The 17849-nt window shown below is 37.3% G+C and overlaps 1 long non-coding RNA gene across 1 annotated transcript in view; it reads left to right on the forward strand.

Annotated features, from left to right (window-relative positions):
* The window catches only part of LOC139722855 (uncharacterized), a 35648-nt gene extending 24337 nt beyond the window's left edge, over positions 1 to 11311 (forward strand). Inside the window, exon 2 of the long non-coding RNA XR_011710309.1 lies at positions 11131 to 11311. This is a non-coding gene — a long non-coding RNA (uncharacterized lncRNA). The remainder of the gene's footprint in view (positions 1 to 11130) is intronic.
* Positions 11312 to 17849: the final 6538 nt, after the last annotated feature.

Consider the following 17849-nt stretch of genomic DNA (forward strand, 5'->3'; position numbering starts at 1 on the left):
TGACGTACTGGTGCTGGTAAAAAGAAATGATTACACAAGGAAAACAAATCAGTTGGCTTTGCAATACAATGGACTTAAAGGACAAGTTCACCTTCATAAACATAAGGATTGAGAGAATGTAGCAATATTAGTAGAACACATCATTGAAAGTTTGAGGAAAATCAGACAATCCGTTCAAAAGTTATGAATTTTTGAAGTTTTTGTGCAGTACCCGCTGGATGAGAAGACTACTGCAGTGTATGAATAACTTAGATGTCACATGCGTACAACTATATAAGGAAAATATACAGAGAATTTCACAAAATTCCATCTTTTGAAAAAAGTACACATTCCCCTGACTCGTTACCGACAAATGTTATGGGTAATATTATTCCCCCTGCCTTTAGAAAGAGGCAAGTCAAGTGCTCTTTTATTATGCGAAAAAAGTGAAAATATGTTGAATTTTCTTTTACATTTTCTTTATACTGTTGTACGCATATGACTCACAAGCTGTAGTAGTCTCCTCATCCAGCGGTTCCAACACAAAAATTTAAAAAATTCATAACTTTTGCATCGATTGTCCAATTTTCCCCAAACTTTCACTGATGTGTTCTACTAATATTGTTGCATTTTCTCAATCCTTATGTTTATGAAGGTGAACTTGTCCTTTAACTGCTCCCATAGATTCTGAAAATGAATGGGTAGCAAAGAAGTTGACTGAATCCATAAGCAAGTTCAAATTAAAAGGAATGACAGAATCCCTTTGTCACATTAGCACTTAGTGTCTTGCGTCAGTTTTTACTCACTTTGCTGAATTTTCTGGACATAGTTCAAGTCTTTTTGTTGTTGTTGCTTCTTTCTTATTCATCATCATTATCAAGCAGAGTTACGACCATTACTGTATCCTTTGTCTCTTGGGTGAAGATTTTCACATCTGTAATTTACACTTTCAACAATATTTGCAATAAATCAATTTTCCATATATATTTTAGGTAATGGAATGGATTCGGGAGTCGGGAGTAGGTCCCCCCCCCCCCAAAAAAAAAAAAAACAACAACAACAACAACAACAACAAACAAACAAACAAACAAAAACAAAACAAAAACAAAAACAAAACAAACACACAGACAAAAAAACAGAAGAACTTAAAGCATCTAAAATCTGCATTTTATAGAAAATCATTTACATGCCCTTTAAGTACATATTCATTGATTTGGCACTGCAAGTTTGAGTACTTACTTGATTTCCACTTTCCACATGGGTAGTATACAGTGATGTACTATCCCCAGTTGATTTACTCTGCTGACTGCAGCATGCCTCGTTCTCTGCCAGCAGAGGTAATGTCTTGCAGTATTTATACAGTCGTCAGGACATCATCGTCACCCACTTTGGTGTCATCGGCATCCCTTTCCAAGACATCCTAACGGGCTTTACATTCAATTTTCACCACCTGTTGAGTTATAAAGAATTTACAGGGAATAAAACTGAATTTCACTCAAAATATAGTCACTAACCCATCGTCATTCACATGAAAGATACTTCATAACTTCGTAAAAGATACAGTGAGTTTACCCGCTAGGCCGCGTTTACCCATAACTACGGTACCGGTCATCTGTAGAGTGTAGGCCTATTGTAACGTTAACAACACTAACACGTTACAGTTAGAGCGTTCCCCGTTCTATATAAACGTTAACCGTTAGATTTAGAAATAGAAAACTAAAACAAACGAGCAAAATCTTTAAGGGCCTAGCCTATTTTTACGCCTACTACAGTTTTACATTAAACGAGGGCAATTTTGCAATAAATCTTGATATTCACCGACTTAGCAGGCTTAGCAGACTTACCGCTTTCATGCAGGCCGGCCAGGCTAGAACTTTATCGCTTCGACGCCATCTTAGCTAGATCCGCTCCTTGGCCTTTAGCTTTAATGCAGTATACAACAGTCATGCAGTCGATCGAGTCGTAAGTACAGTGTAGTGTGTGTACCAAGCCTAGAACGAATGCGCACGTACTGTAGGCATACGCACATACTGAGTAGTACATCACGCTGCTAGGGCAGCACCAGCCAGCCAATCAGACAGATCCATCCGTACAGGTACAAGGTACCAGTGCCGTATATTAAGAGAGTCTGGCCAACTCGGTTTTTGGCTTACGTGTTTTGAAGCCTGTGATTGGTCAAAAGCTGGTCCCGTGATCTACAGGCGCCATGTCGTTACCAAAGGCAATCACGCGGGCGCGAGCAAAGCTCATACGCAGTGCCCATTGTTGATTACGCGCAGCTACGCGCTAATTTTGTTTGCCTTTGGGAAATCCCCAATATCAGTCATGGCGCACTGGGGATAATGAATTGTCATTGCCGTTGTCTACTTTATTGAAGTAGAAGGTATATAATATATTCTAAAATTATTTTGATATCTTTCTGCGATAAACTGAAGATCTGTCATGCCTTTACTCCTGCCCAGCATGGCGTTGCTTGAACAGACATGACTCAAGCGTATTGATGCACCGCTTTCCGACAGATCCAAAACGAAGGAAAAAAAAGTGGGAAATCAGAGTGCGTCCGGAAAACTATATGATTTTTTTTTTAGATTACTCGCGGTGTCTTTTAGACTATCCAAGTTTTGATTTACATTTGTATGTCACAGCCATAACGTACGAAGTGTCGCCGAGGCATTTGTTTGGGTCGTCCGTCCGTCCTTCCGTCTGTCCTTCATTCCGTAATCAATTTTGTGGATACCGTTTGTAATGAAACTTGACATGTATGCATGTGTGAGAGGACGAAGTTTTGTCTTTAGCTTATAAACTTTTATGTAAACACGTTCAAAGTGAAAGGTCAAAGTCATGTACATAATGGTTAATTTCTTAAGATATTACTGCATGTATTTCCCCCATATCTATATAGTAAATAGATATGAAATTTTTGAAGGTATAAGTACGTGCATTTCCAGACGAAACTTACTGCGGCGACTTTGATTCTCTTGTGATTTATTATCATTATTTTTTGGGGGGAGGGGGTGGGGGTCATGGGGGGGGGGGGGGAAGGTCAAGGATCAATGTCAGGTAAAATGTTAAAATTTTACTATCCATTGTTGAAATATTATTACCCGGTTACTCCATACCTTGGAGATTACCCAGTGTAAAAACTTAAAACCAAACACGTAATTTTCATGCCATCATAACTATACAGTTACGTGTAGGGAAGGATTTTGGCCCTGATGGTCAAAGGTCAAGTAAAAATAGTAAAATGACAAGATTTTCCACATATTGTTAAAACAACCACTCAAAGTATTGCCATGAAAATAGATCTTTATAGGTCAACTTACGAGTAAAAATATGCTTAAATTCCTTAATACTTGCTCTCTTAAACAATAAAAGTCATCCATTCACACCTAGTTCAAGGTAAGTAAACACTCTACGCATTAAATTTTATGACAAACATGCCATTTTTTCTCTCAATTATATGAAACTATCGTGTAACATCGTCAAGACGTACTCTACACCTGCTAAGAGAACAATGTAATATGGCTAAGGTATACCGGTAGCCATTTTGACAATTTCATTTGTTTTTTTTAAACCTATTTCAATCTATTTAATGGTCATCTTGATCGTAATTCATATTTGGTACGGATGTCACTGAGGATATCCCTCATTATCATGTTATCCAGGTATTTGTGCTTTCGTTTAATTACAGGTCTTTTTGAAAATTATTTCTAAACAATTTTAGATCATTTTACATACCTTCATACGCGCTTGCCGATGACGTTTCATGTTGTACAGGCTGTACATTGTACATAGGCGTATTCCTTTTGAATTACATACTAGTAGGCCTTCATGTCAATTTCATACATAACTATATTATATGGTACTAAATAGGTTGGTAATTGATGGTTATTTACGTGCAAAACAGTAATAGCTGTGGAATTCGTCTATAGCCTGTGCACTGCTAGAATTGTAAATTTATATATCATTTTGTTATACAATATTCTTGTTCTTTGGACATCTTGTTAAATACAATATACATGTAGGATGCAGTCTAGTGAAAGTTTACGACACGGCATACTGTGCATTCTTCTTTTATTTCTACAGCAAAAATTTATCATATTTATATTCAGGAATTTTCCTTTAGACAGCTTCCCTATTATCCGGTGCTTGTGTCTACAATCATCCGGTCTATTTAGATGTTTAAAAGGATTGATTGTTGGCTTTGTTCAACATGGATGGAATGAAAGAATGTCCCTCCCCCAACCTACACCCTCTCTCTCTCTATCTTTCTATGAAAAAAAAAAGTCAAGCGCCTTTTGGACGCCTGCGCGTACTACGCTAACCCCCAAGCACATACGCTAAAACCTTTAGCGCATGGTACGCTGGGTAACGACATGGCGTCCAATTTATGAGTTGGCCAGACTCTCTTAATATACGGCACTGCAAGGTACGTACGCGCACATCTCCTTTCCCGCCAATTGTGCATTGATTATGGTCATAATAATAGGCATAGCACGAGTGTGCGCTAGAAGCACACGCACAGGGCACCACTGCGTGCGTTGTGGCCGCGACCGTCATGTCACATGCGCTGCTGACTTGTAGAGTACGAGTATCACAGTGTTTATGTTAAACATGTGCGGCGTTTAGAACGTGTTTACGAGGCGTTCTAAATGTAAACGCGTCTGTTTACCCTGACAGTAGAAGTGTTTAGGCCTAACCAACAAACATTTGGATAATGCCCTAAACCATGAACGAAATCATTAACAAAGGCAATTCCCATTTTTTTTCTAGCAGTTAAAATACAGGACTGTACATGCGAAACCAAAATATAATTTTATTACAGTTCTATTACATATTTTTAGGTTATCATTTTTCCTTATTGATTAGGCATTTCCATGAAAGGCATAAAACATGAATTATTTCATAGTGCATCTTGATGTCGTAACAGTTTCCACTTTCTCGTGATAAAAGGAAACTAGAAATTGCAATTTACACACCATTTCCAACACTTTTACATGTATATATGGACATATTGAGATTAACATAGCGTGACCAGAATAAACACTCCAACTAAACACTCCAAGCTAAACACTTTAACTCTCAATACTTTAAACGTGCTATACACACCGGGTGTTTAGATGTTAAACAAAGTGTTTATATTTTCAACACTGTGTTTAGTTCATAAACATGTCGCATGTCGCATTTTTTACAGTGTAGACTGACATTCTGATGCAGTTTAGAAATTGTTAATAAGATTTGCTGCGATGTAGGAGGAAGAAATCCTCACTACATGGGGTGGTGAGTTAACGGTGCGAGTGATGGTGTATTCGGTGCTCGAATAGCGAATAGCGAATAGCGAATACCGAATAGCGAATACCGAATACTTCTATGTGAACGCAGCCTAATGCTCACTGATTTTTACTACTACAGAGGAGAACTTACTTAGTGTACTTGGATGATTCCAAGTGAGTAAGATGATTCTGTAGGACATTTCGATGATAGTGGCTTTGATTTTATCTGATAGTTTGAGATGGATTTAAAAACACGATGTATAGAATTTAGGCAAGTTAACCAGGTACAATGTAGAAACTTTTTGTCAGAGTTCTCTTGGATAACGTTGATTGTGAATCCATTGTATCAACAGTCACCTGTTTTGTCATATTTTGTTGTGTTAAAATTTGATGTGTATCTGTCCACAAAGGTTATACTTCTGGTATAGGCCTACAAAAAGGTTGCCCGAGAATTTCCATTCATATAGCAAAAACTATATAATACAATATACATATCACAGACTCCACGTATTGAAAATTATGGATAAGGAAGGTGAGTCGAGCAGATCGTGACAATCCCTGATCGTCGAAACAGGAAAAGCTATATATATATACATACATGAACAGTTAACTGGTTTGACAGGCAACTTCAGGGAATGTCAAAACTATACTAAATGTAAGTTGCAGCTGAACTGACAGCCACACAAAATGGGACATGACATTATATAGGTATAATTGCGTATACTAGTATGCTATTTTGATAAAGCGCTCGCCAATTTGTCTTGCATGCTCCGCTGCACGTGCTGGACGCGCATTTGAGACGTATCACCCGAGTTTGCTGGTAGCAGAGGAGTAAGACTTGAAACCGGAGAAGTGAATGAATGATTACTGTTGCTGGTACTCGGATAAGGCAACTTCGACGTCTTGGAGTGGCTTGCAATGCTCTTCTTGGTGTAATACTCGGCCCTCGATGGCAGATTCGCAAAAATGCTTTTCATTCCATTTATTTATACTGCTCTAAACAATTTTGAAAATAGCATGAGGTGAAAACAAAAAAGTCAAAGAGCATGAACCACCCGTCAAAAAAAAAAAAATATGGCTCATGCAGAAAGATGGACTGAGGAAATATACCTGTCCATTCTGAAGTAACTGACTTTGTTGCAAACGAAATGTACGTACTTACGTAACCTGAGCTATGATTGTAACAGCCAGTTCTACTGTGAGCATGCTATTATGCAGATAAAGGTCATTACAGACCTTCTCGTGAAAGTGAAATGGACTTCTCTTGAAACTGAGGTATTGGAAAAACTGGATAGGTCTTCATCAAAACTATGACATGTGAATATGACTCTTGTCATTCATGTTAGCGAAAGTTATTCATACAGACGATTTTCTGCCTGGTTGTTTTCAACTGATGTTCTAATTAAAAGATTATTTCATGTTTTGAAAAGTATGTGGTTCAGAGGTCATTGAAGACCACTGCTAACTACTTACTGGTTTATACAGGTTGAATGATCTTATCAACATTTTGAATTTTCCTTGTGTTTTGCACCCCACACCGATCAAAAGACAATTTTGCATAATGAGGTATTGTCCTCTTAAACCTCCTCTTACAACTTAGTGGATATCCGTTACTCAAAGAACATCATACATTCGCTGATGTACTATTATCGATATTGTTGTAAATTGCATGAAAATGAGAAATACGAGTATTCTTATAAGGTGATAATCTACGAGTAATAAGTATAGTTCAAGTAGGATCAGATTCATTAGTCTTGAATTTCCTCGGATGCCCACTCCTCTCCCCCTCCCCCTCGAAAAAAAAAGACGAAAAGAATCTTACAGCATATGCTGTAAGTTTTTCTTTTTTAAGGGGGGGAGCTGGGTTTGAGTCTGACAGACTGACACATTGATATCGTTGTTGTTATATCAATGTGTCAGTCAAATGCACTATGCGACTATTAGTAGCTCCTCCTAATACCATCAGAGAATTGCCTCCAGTTTAATGATCGTGATTGGATCAACCATGTAACTGTCGATTAATTCAAATTCAGAGCAGATTAAGTCTGTGATAACTGTAATGACCATGGCTTCAGCTCCTCCCTGGAAGATCGGTCGTAACTGTTTTTCTCAGAAGTTGGACGACGTCAGTACGCAATATAATATTCTTTGCTTACAGTTCCTTTTATCAAGCAATGGATTTTTATTTAATATGCCATCACCTGCACAATTCTCTGTGTTGTTCCGTTTGCTTGTTTGTTTTTTTAGGAATGAAAAAGCTCGATACTATGTCCATCTCGATTTACTGTAACGTTTGGTTATTTGGAGGTCACCTCTAGGATATTTGGGATAGGGGTGGGGACATAATATATATATATATATATATATATATATATATATATATATATTTATGTGTGTGTGTGTGTGTGTATAGATATATATATACGAATGATTCTGATTAGTCACAAAATAACAACGCAATACATGATCATGATTACTATCTCATGTCATACCGAGGCAATTAAGTCGAATACGCAAAGAGATTGCATACGTGAAAGAAGTCGAGGAGAGGCGGGGGAGGATGGGATATATTTCGGGAGACGTGACGAGAAGAGTCCGAAAGAGAGATACAATAGATCAGATACTGTAGAGGATGAGCATTAACCGTGGCATTGAAACAACTAGAGTAATTCATGTTTCAACTATAGCGTACATGACTTAAAACGCAGAATAGGCAGACAAAAAGGAGATCCAAAAGAAGACACTAACGTGTAAATGCAATTTCAACCAAATAACATGAACTCATGCGCGCGAAGAGCATCGATGAAATCATACTGCAATAATTTAATGAGGTTCATACCAGCAAGCCCGTAGTCTCATGATGATAAACTGAGCCTAGAAACGTCTTGTTCAAGATACGCAAGCAATCTTCTGCTTGAAGGATACATGAAAATTTATGGCTCTGGCATGGTATATTCAGTATTGACTATCAAATTTGTTTGTCCTTACAGTCATTCAGCTGTATTTTCGTACGAGTTATCATTAGAATTTACTCTTTGCCGTGAACAAAGAACAGCTGTTGCCAAGCCCAAATACAATTATGAGGATGTAAAGAGAACAAGGGCGAGGGGATTCTTTCCCGAGTGGATAAGAAGTGTTGGCTGTGTTGAGGGATGGAGGGGACCGATCACCGTGTCGAAATCGTCGATGTTGTAAGCAGAAAACATAATATTTTTTCCACAAAGAATGTTATTAACTTAGCAACATTCAGATACGAGAATGATACATCATAATAATATTATGATACATAAAACAAATAATAGGATTTGACAGGCAACTACAAACAGTCTAAATGATATGAATGCGATTCCATACAGTTGATATGGACACAGCACCTTTAGTTGTTTTTTTTTCAGACCTATATTCATCTACTTTCTTCGCTTGCTTTAAAGAATTACACAATTGGCAAAATTCTAATGATTTCTGTTTTATTTCTGGCAGAATATATAAAGTGCTTTGCATGATGCAAACACACACACACACACACACAAACAAACAAACAAACACATTGCAAAACTTACAGTTTACTGCAGAATCAAGTATAAAAGTCTTCCTATAGTAGTTTGAGTTTGATTCTATAGCATAATTTCCTGTATTCGAGAAATAAGTCTTTGAGAATTCTAATTCGTAAAACAAGTGTGTAGTTGTTTCAGTGGAGCTCGGACAAAACGTACAAAGATCTGTATTAGAAATTCCCATTGCAAAAAGTAATTAATGAACAGTAATATTTCTGTGCAGAATTTTACATTGAAAATGACGAAGAGAACGCAATGAGTGGAAACAAGATAGAGAATTAAATGTCATTGTGATGATAACTTGTCAATCTCTAAACCCTTTTCCTGCCAAACAAAATCTTCTGACCATTACATGGAGATAGTGCTTTGCCCCCAACTATACTTCCTTCCTTTCTTAGAGTGCACTGGTTGAACATCATCATATTATGTTTGTGTGCAGGTATGGACTTGGACATGACTATTTTTTATCGCAGTATTACGGCGGATCGTGACATCGTTGGCAATATCATACGCTCCGCCCGAAAGAGCAGCTTAATGCGATTTCCACCTGAGAGAATAGACCGCTTCATTAGATCAAAATATCACCGCTGATAATATTCTGGCTTTGGGAAATAATGTACTCTCTCTCTCTCTCTCTCTCTCTCTCTGTCTCTCTACATTGGCATTTACATAGGGAAAAAGAAGAAGAAGAAGAGATAATAACTAAAGGTATAAAAAATAGATTAATAGATAAATATGAATTGAATGGGAAAACCGAAGTTTTGCAATGTACCATTATACCATTTATATTGCCAGAACCAAAAGAAACTTTCCATTTGGCAGGAAATGCGCATGCGCGAGAAAACCCGGAATACACTGTATTCGTGTTTCCTTGTTGTTATTGTTGGTGGTTTGTTTGTTTGTTTGTTGTTGGTTTTTTTTCGGGGGGATAGTGCACATTTGCGACTCGGAGAGTACAGATCTGCGTTGTATTTTTTTTTTAATTTGCGTTGTTCTTACATATTAATAGGTCAGGACAGTGCTGTAGGCAGGCGGGCACGATGTCACGTGACCATAAGCCAGAATTAAAACTGGCGAGCCGGTAGGCGAGCATTTACACAGGAAAATGCCTGAATGAAATTGCGGAGTTGAAAAAAAAAAATCACTTCTGAGGAGGGTTTGATATTCAATTTCAGGTTGTTGAGTTTTATTTTATTCGCTCACATACCGTTAGTTGTGTACAGCAACTTCCGACGAAAAACTGGAATGGTCCAAAGAAAAGAAAAACTAAATGAATGAAAATAGGGCTTTTTGGTGGCTGTGTAAATGCCTCTTAAATCGTGTTGCTGGTATATTATATCTTCTCAAGTCAACCTGAATAAGCAACCAACGAACTTCAAATAATAACCATATTCTTTCTTTTCTTTTAAACCAAGATAACAACGATAAAGCTAGACCAGAAGATGTTTAGAGTTAAAAGTTCCCTCTTGGATTAGCCTTCTAGTAAATATAAAAAAACAATAAATTTCAAGATCAGCGTATAGTCTTCATTGCGTTTGACTGGCCATATCGGCATAAACGTCACTCCACTAAAAACAGTGAAAACAGTAGTGCATCGCGTCGCTTTGCGAAATTATTTTGATCGTTTCGGCTCATGGCAAGGACTATCCATAGTTATTGACAGATCACAGAAGTCATGAGGCTAACCATGGAAGATAATGGCAGCACAAAGTCCATAATTTTGCAGGCAATTAAAGAAACAAAGCTATGTCACGCCACCGTCTCCCCCTGCACCTTTTGAAGACGATGGCAATGCGTTTAACACTAATAAAAGTGGGAAATATAATTTAGTACGAAAGTGTCATTTAATAATCGCGTGTATCCTGACAACATGAGCGGGAGAACTAATGTAGAAAATTACATCCAAGCCTGCATGGTAATCCCGTGTACTGTTTATATTTTATTTGTCCATTCTTTTCTTCGTTTCGTAGAAAAAAAAATGTTGAACAGTGGTTAACCCATTCTTTCAGATTTCATCCGAAAAGAGTTATGAAAGATGTTTGCATTAAACCATTTTGTATTTGTGATAGATCTTTAGCCCATGACATTTCGGCGTATATACTCTTATTCATGTACAATCATACATGCTTGTGCATTATGTTGTTAATGAAGTAAATGATCTATTCCAATTCAATTACATTTCACTATTCAGATTTTTTATTTTGGGTGGGGTGGGGAGGATGAGTGATTCATGTCACATGATTGACGTTTGTTTCCTTATAGAATTCAACATTATTTATCATTCTCTTTTGTTCCTGTATTTTTTTCATTTTCTCCACTTGCAGACTGGCCAGCAGTCTCCGACGCCTACCTAATGAAACTGATGTACTTGGGCCTCGCGTTTCCGAATTTTCGAGTCTAGTTCGGACATCCCCGCGTGGTGAGATACAGCGGCAAAACATACACATACACGCACACGCACACGCACACGCACACACACACACACACACACACACACACACACACACGAACAAACAAACAAAACATGACCGTGACTGGGCGATTAATGACATGCTCGTCTTTGTCTAACTGATCATCACAAGCAGTGCTGGAGAGGAGAGAGGAGAATGTATAGTAGAGAGATTATAAGAGAATGAGTGAGGAAAGAGAGGAAGAGAGAAAGGAGAGAATAAAGGAAACAGAAAGTGTATGAATATATTGCAACAACACGACGATACTGTCACCGATGCTTGTGTTTTTGGACTTTTGAAATCAAGTCCGCACAGGGTTCCCTCGGCTAAATGAAACCAAACATGCAAACCATTTCACAGTAGGCCCTACTTGGCTCTCAAGACGCTAAACGCAACCGGACTGTTACGCCAACACCATTTTCCATTGGACGAGAACATCTGTATGGATAATAATGTTTCCAAGTTTAACACCTGTGCTCATAACTACGGTTCTTTGTGTTTTATTTGTAAGAGAGACAGCGTGAACTCCTATGTGGCCTCTACCGTTTGAGCACTTTTAACAATAATGATCCAGAGGAAAATTACTTCTACGTGTAATAACGATGCTATTTATCCCCAAGTATTGCCCGTTGAATAATGATTGAAAATGTAATATTATATTTGTCTGTTTGATTATACCCCAATTTGCGATCCTTTGACAATGAAAATACGGAAAGTGAATTTTTAAAAAAAAGATCATTTCAGATTGTGAAAACATGTCCATTTTTTTTTTTTTTTTTTTGGGGGGGGGGGGTCGGTATTGAAAGCTCATGGTATGTGATGTATGTGATCAAGATTATTATGATTGTCTCCTCCACCCCTGCCGGAAGACGCGTTGTTGTAGAAACATTCTGTATAGACCGCTAAAAAGTATTACAATTTTTAGATCGTTATTTTACTACCTGTGTCGATGGCGCATTGTCTGTTGGAATAAGGGAGAATTAAGAACGATTACCAGTATGAGAGGTTGTTTCTTAATATTTGCTGCGGCCTTGTGAATTATGTGGATTGGCAACTCAAGAATTATGCACACAGTCATACGGAGACGGGAACCCCCTGTGTTCTTGCGCCATACCCACCGTGATATTTTCCACATCTTGTGTTGCCGTGCATTTACGCCGCTGAGGCCTCGCTGGATGTTTACTTTTCCCATTTTGTCCACTTGATAGATCGCCCATCTGATCCTTATTAAACAGGGGCGCAGCAAAACCGTGTGTGATATGAATTTGCCTTGCGTTCTCCTCGCAAACATTTTCTGGAGAATGTTTGGGCCCAGGGAAGGAGAGTCTAAGTTTAGACCATGAAGTCGACTGCGCCAACATAGACATACGTCACATCGTTTAGTCAGAGATGGAGGGTGTATTATAAAAGTGTTAACTATGAAAACCTGGTGTATTATGAAATCGGTTTCAAATGTACGTATTTATACTGTAAATATTTGTACACAAAATTGGAGTGTTATACCAAAATTGTCAGGATCTTGATACCAATTAACTTGCCTTTTTACCAAAATTATTGTAACATTTTAAATGTCTGTTCGATTGCGGAAAATAATGTTGCCGAAATTGCAGTATATATTCATCGTATGATTAGACTGTGTTTGTTTAGCTACGTTATCCTCAAGCTAATAAAACTTTGTGTTATTTTCTTCATTACCTTTCATCGTTATGGTCTCAAGTATCGTTTGCGTAATGCATAGTTATTGTCAGATGTGTATAAACTTATTGTGTTAAAAGGGCATATGTTTCTGTTTGATGGTATAATTGCATAACGCACTTATATACCTGTGCTTTTGCCTGTCTTAGATATTCTCATTATATACCTTGCAAATGTATGAACTTCGCTCTCCATGCATAGCTATATAACGACACTGCAAAATATTTGTTCATGATATAATTACGTACCAGTAATGTAACAGACAGAAATTAAAAAGAGAAATAATGATATCAAACATCTGAACATACAACTGTATACTGTTGTCTCTCTGCCGAAGCCAGATAATCTCAATAACTATTTTGCATGTCCTTTGCGGTTGTTCGGATTGTTATGTACAGGACTAGGGGCATGTGATCAATGTGTAGTCATGACAATGGTACACTTTTTATTCTTCATGATACGTGTATATTTCTTGATGTTGTCATACTCTTTTAGGACAAATTTAATTTTCAATTTTCTAACTATACGACATTAATAAGCGTAATCCTTGAAAATTACTTTGCCTTTAAACATTTTGATATCAACTTTGACAGCTGATCTATTTCATTCAGTGATGAATCAGTCATAAAACTATTAACCAAAGCAACATATTAGCTTAAAATCAGACAAGAGGTTCTTAAGTAATCGCACTGGTAATGTACATTGTAATACTCATATTCTATTCGGGACAGAAGTTGGTATATACCAATGTATGCATTTATTATCAAAGAAACACTGTGTTGACCATCACCTGTATATTTGGGGCAAGAACGTGTTGAAATATTGCAACTGTAAGTGCAATTTAAGGCACAAAGGTAATTGTCATAATCATGCAATTATTATCATCTGACCTAAATGTATGTTATCCAGCAGCTCTGTAGAACTGTTACAGATTGTTCATGTCTTCACGGGTGAATACAATTGCTTTGTAATGTAGTGGTTGAAATTCCCATGACCACAAGAAAACAATGGATTGTCATTATTCTGAGTTTGCTTTGTACGAATATGCGTGCAAAGATGGATAATCATACAATACAATAATGTACAGCTTGTATACTCGTAATACGTAACGAAGGGAGGGTCAAGTGAATACTGATAGGGAAATCCAAGCAGCTCTCAGTTACCGCCGATACCACTAAATACACTAAAAATAGTCTCCGTTAAGCCGTGCTCGCTTGGCGCAATCCCCGGAGCTTGAATAAGAGCTATGGCGAAATTGCTGTACATAAACGCAATCCATTATAATACGAACGTCACGTTCGAATGGAAGCACTATAGTACCCATAGTAAACATAAAATGCGATCCTTTGAGGATCTCTCCATGGCTGGGTTGAATTCATGATTTACCTTGTCGCGTGAAATGCTATGCTGCGCATGCAACAATGTAAATTAATCTTCACCGCCTTGGCAGGACTTGATCCAGAAAACCACATAGACGGGTGTACACGAATTGGTAATAATTAGTTCTATATTGCTGCGATACAGTAGATGGGCATCAGTGCAACAAGATCTTACTTTTCACCTATCACGGTAAGAATTTTCCATTTTAAAGTGTAACGAAATGTCTTGGGCCTGAAAATCACAGTATTCCTGAAGATACTTCAGAAGTATGGGCCAAATACTTGTGACTATCCATTATGTAAAAGCTGATAAAGGTGATATTAACACCCTCATAACAATGAAATAAAAAGTGTAGAGTAAAAGGCCATTTAAAGGTCAGAAAACGCATTTGTAGGCTAATGACGCCTCTCCTCCATGCCCATAAAAGTCTTCTCTCCATTTTTGCGTTCGCACGAAGGCACCATGGGAATATCTTGCAAGAAATGAAAAATTTAAAGGGACATCAACAGGATTCCACACAGAATGGAATAGTTTGATGATGCATTGCATTAAAAAAATGAATAGAAAACAGCATTTCCCAAATGAAGAGATTGATGATGTTAATGGAAGCTTTGTTAACCAGTCATTGACACTGCATTGTTCTAGAATGATTTCATTTTTTTTTTTCAGACTGGTCGTCGAGGTCACGTGACCGTGTAGTTTTTCACATTTAAAAGTTTTCATTGTGATGATATTGGCAACATGAAGTATTTTATTCACATTTAGTATGAATATTTAATTGTGCATGTGGATGAAATTGTCACTTCCGCTCATAAATATTCTTTTGATCGTTTCATTGACTGTATACCGGTGTAAGAATTATGTTATCACCTACAAAAATACGTGTACTACAATAGCAATTCTTCATCACTCTATTATCTATCACATCCGATCATGGATGCCATTATGAATTGCATGGATGAAGAGATGTCATTTCCACTACGATTTTTATCTGGCTAACATTACTACTTTATCGCAGACATGGAAAATGTCAGGGGCCAATGTTAAGAAAAATAATTCTGTAAATGTCATTCCTTCATTGAATTCTCTTATTGTTAGTGTGTGAATAACACTGTCATAGAGCAGTCGGCGTAAGACGTTCTATATGTTTAAAGACATGTATTTTATAAACTATATCAACTGATAATGGTGCTTTTTCGTCATACTTTTACAAGACTCAGAATTGTTTTCTTGCTGGTATCTAGTATCTGCTTTCTGTCAAGAAACTAATCTCATCGGAATGTATAACTAAATGTATTGTTTGTTCATAATATAATACATCACGAGTAGATTAAGAAAAAAGTTTGGAAGCCAGAAAAGAAGCTGTAATCTTAGAATGTTTTCATTTCTTCCTGCACGTGGAATATTTGGGTTCTGTCACTTGAATATATTTTCTGCACTTTGACAGATATTTGCACACATGAAAATTGGAACACGATGGGATTGAAGATCGAAGTGGATAATCATGAACGAGGATTGTCAGAGGATATGATGAAGAAGGAGGAAAAATAGAAGAAGTAAACATAGATGAAATATATTTATTTTCATGATAATTTACATGCACTCTTTGTGTCAGATGTGGTTGTACATGACTAAATGGTGAGGAAGGCTTTCAGTTTTCACAAATGTGTGTAATTATGTGAAGGAAGTGGATATACTGTAGTTTCTCATTGTCACTTCAAGATCATCTTTGACAATTTATCGGTGACTGATTTTATGACTGTAGAAGTATTTATTTATGCATTTCTGTGCCATGCTGTATACAGTGGGTATGAATTATTACAATGTGTTAATCATGTTTCCATTAAAAGTTCATAATGCCTCTGCACATGTTGCTGTTTTTGTGTCGTTGGGTTTATGTTTTTGGTTTATTCTGGCTTTTCTGTATGGAGATCCCTGATTCGAGTTCATTGGAACAGCTTCTGCACCCCTTCAAAGGCAAGGCGCTTTATCCTGATTGCCTTGCCCTGCGGAGGGGAGTTAAAACCATCGGTCTCATAAGAATCTAAAACTCACATAAAAATAGCTGGGCCGCTCAACGTAACTAGACTCCAAGGTTAGCTAACACATGTCCACTACGTCTACCTCGATTGTCCCGTATAGAGATGTCTTTGCGACACTTAGGCGACCAATAATTGCATCAAATATCTGAAGTACCTTCCGCACTTGACCAAGATTAGTGTTCGCTTGCTTGTGACTGTATCATACTTCTTTCACAAATTAATGCATTTTTCAATTATATAGAATGATGGAGACATTTCAATAAAAATTACTTTTAGAATATCTGAAAACAATAAGCTTCTTTTTTTTTAACGAGGGCCCGTTTAAAAGAGAGAGAGAGAGAGAGAAAGAGAAAGAGAGAGAAAAAAAAGCCTGAAAAAGATTTGATTATCGTCATGGTTACTGCACACGCCCCTCCCTCAAAGGTAACCTGTTGATAACGGATATAAATTGTTAAGCTTCGAAAATGTGACTTCATCCCGCTCCGATTTTATGGCCAAATAATGCAGATATTATCCGCGTAATTGACTTTATGAAAGGGTATATAACATGTACTCAACCCTCCTCTGCATAGCATACAAATATAGTTTTGCCTTGAGAGTTTCTGATTAATAAAACTATCGGTAGCAGGGACTCCAGATTAGTGATCGAGGGGTGCAGAAGAACGGAGGCTCATAGTTTTAACAGAAACGAGAAATTAAGCTGAGTATTTTGTTTCATATTTTTGATTAAAAATTATTCAAAAGAAGAGAGAAAAATGAGGCGAGGTCTGGTGAATACGATGTTGTGGAGGGATCTTACAGTGATCGCACAAAACAGGGCACGATGTCAGAATTGCTTGGTGAGACTTCACGAAGTGACCGTAAGAAGCAGCGCGCGATGTCAAAATGACTTTGTGATGTCACTGATGCACTATTGCTTTATAGTGGAGCGGCATAGCTTGAAAAATTAGAGGAATTGTGCATTTTATGATAAAAGCACCAAATTTCGCACACATGTTGACAATTACATTTGAAATAAATTCAGATATTGGGCCATCGAAAATAGCGCCCTCAACGGCCATGGCAGCCATTTTTCAAAATGGCCGCCATAAATGACTTTTTTCGTAAAAATTTACAAATTTCAGAAGGGAAAATCAATAAGATTTTGCAAACGAGTGGGAAATAACATTCAAAATAAATTTAGATATTGGGCCACCGCAAATTACGCCCTCAACGGTCATGGCAGCCATTTTTCAAAATGGCCGCCATAAATGCCATTTTTCGCAAAAAATTACAAAGTTCAGAAGGGAAAATCAGTAAGATTTTGCAAACGAGTGGAAAATAAGATTCAAAATAAATTTAGATATTGGGCCATCGAAAATAGCGCCCTCAACGGCCATAGCAGCCATTTTTCAATATGGCCGCCATAAATGCCATTTTTTAGTAAAGATTTACAAATATCAGAAGGGAAAATCAATAAGATTTTGCAAACGTGTC

This window comes from Diadema antillarum, unplaced genomic scaffold (assembly GCF_040938485.1).
Source record: "Diadema antillarum isolate AM-2024a unplaced genomic scaffold, OU_Dant_1.0 scf00000173, whole genome shotgun sequence".
NCBI lineage: Eukaryota > Metazoa > Echinodermata > Echinoidea > Diadematoida > Diadematidae > Diadema > Diadema antillarum.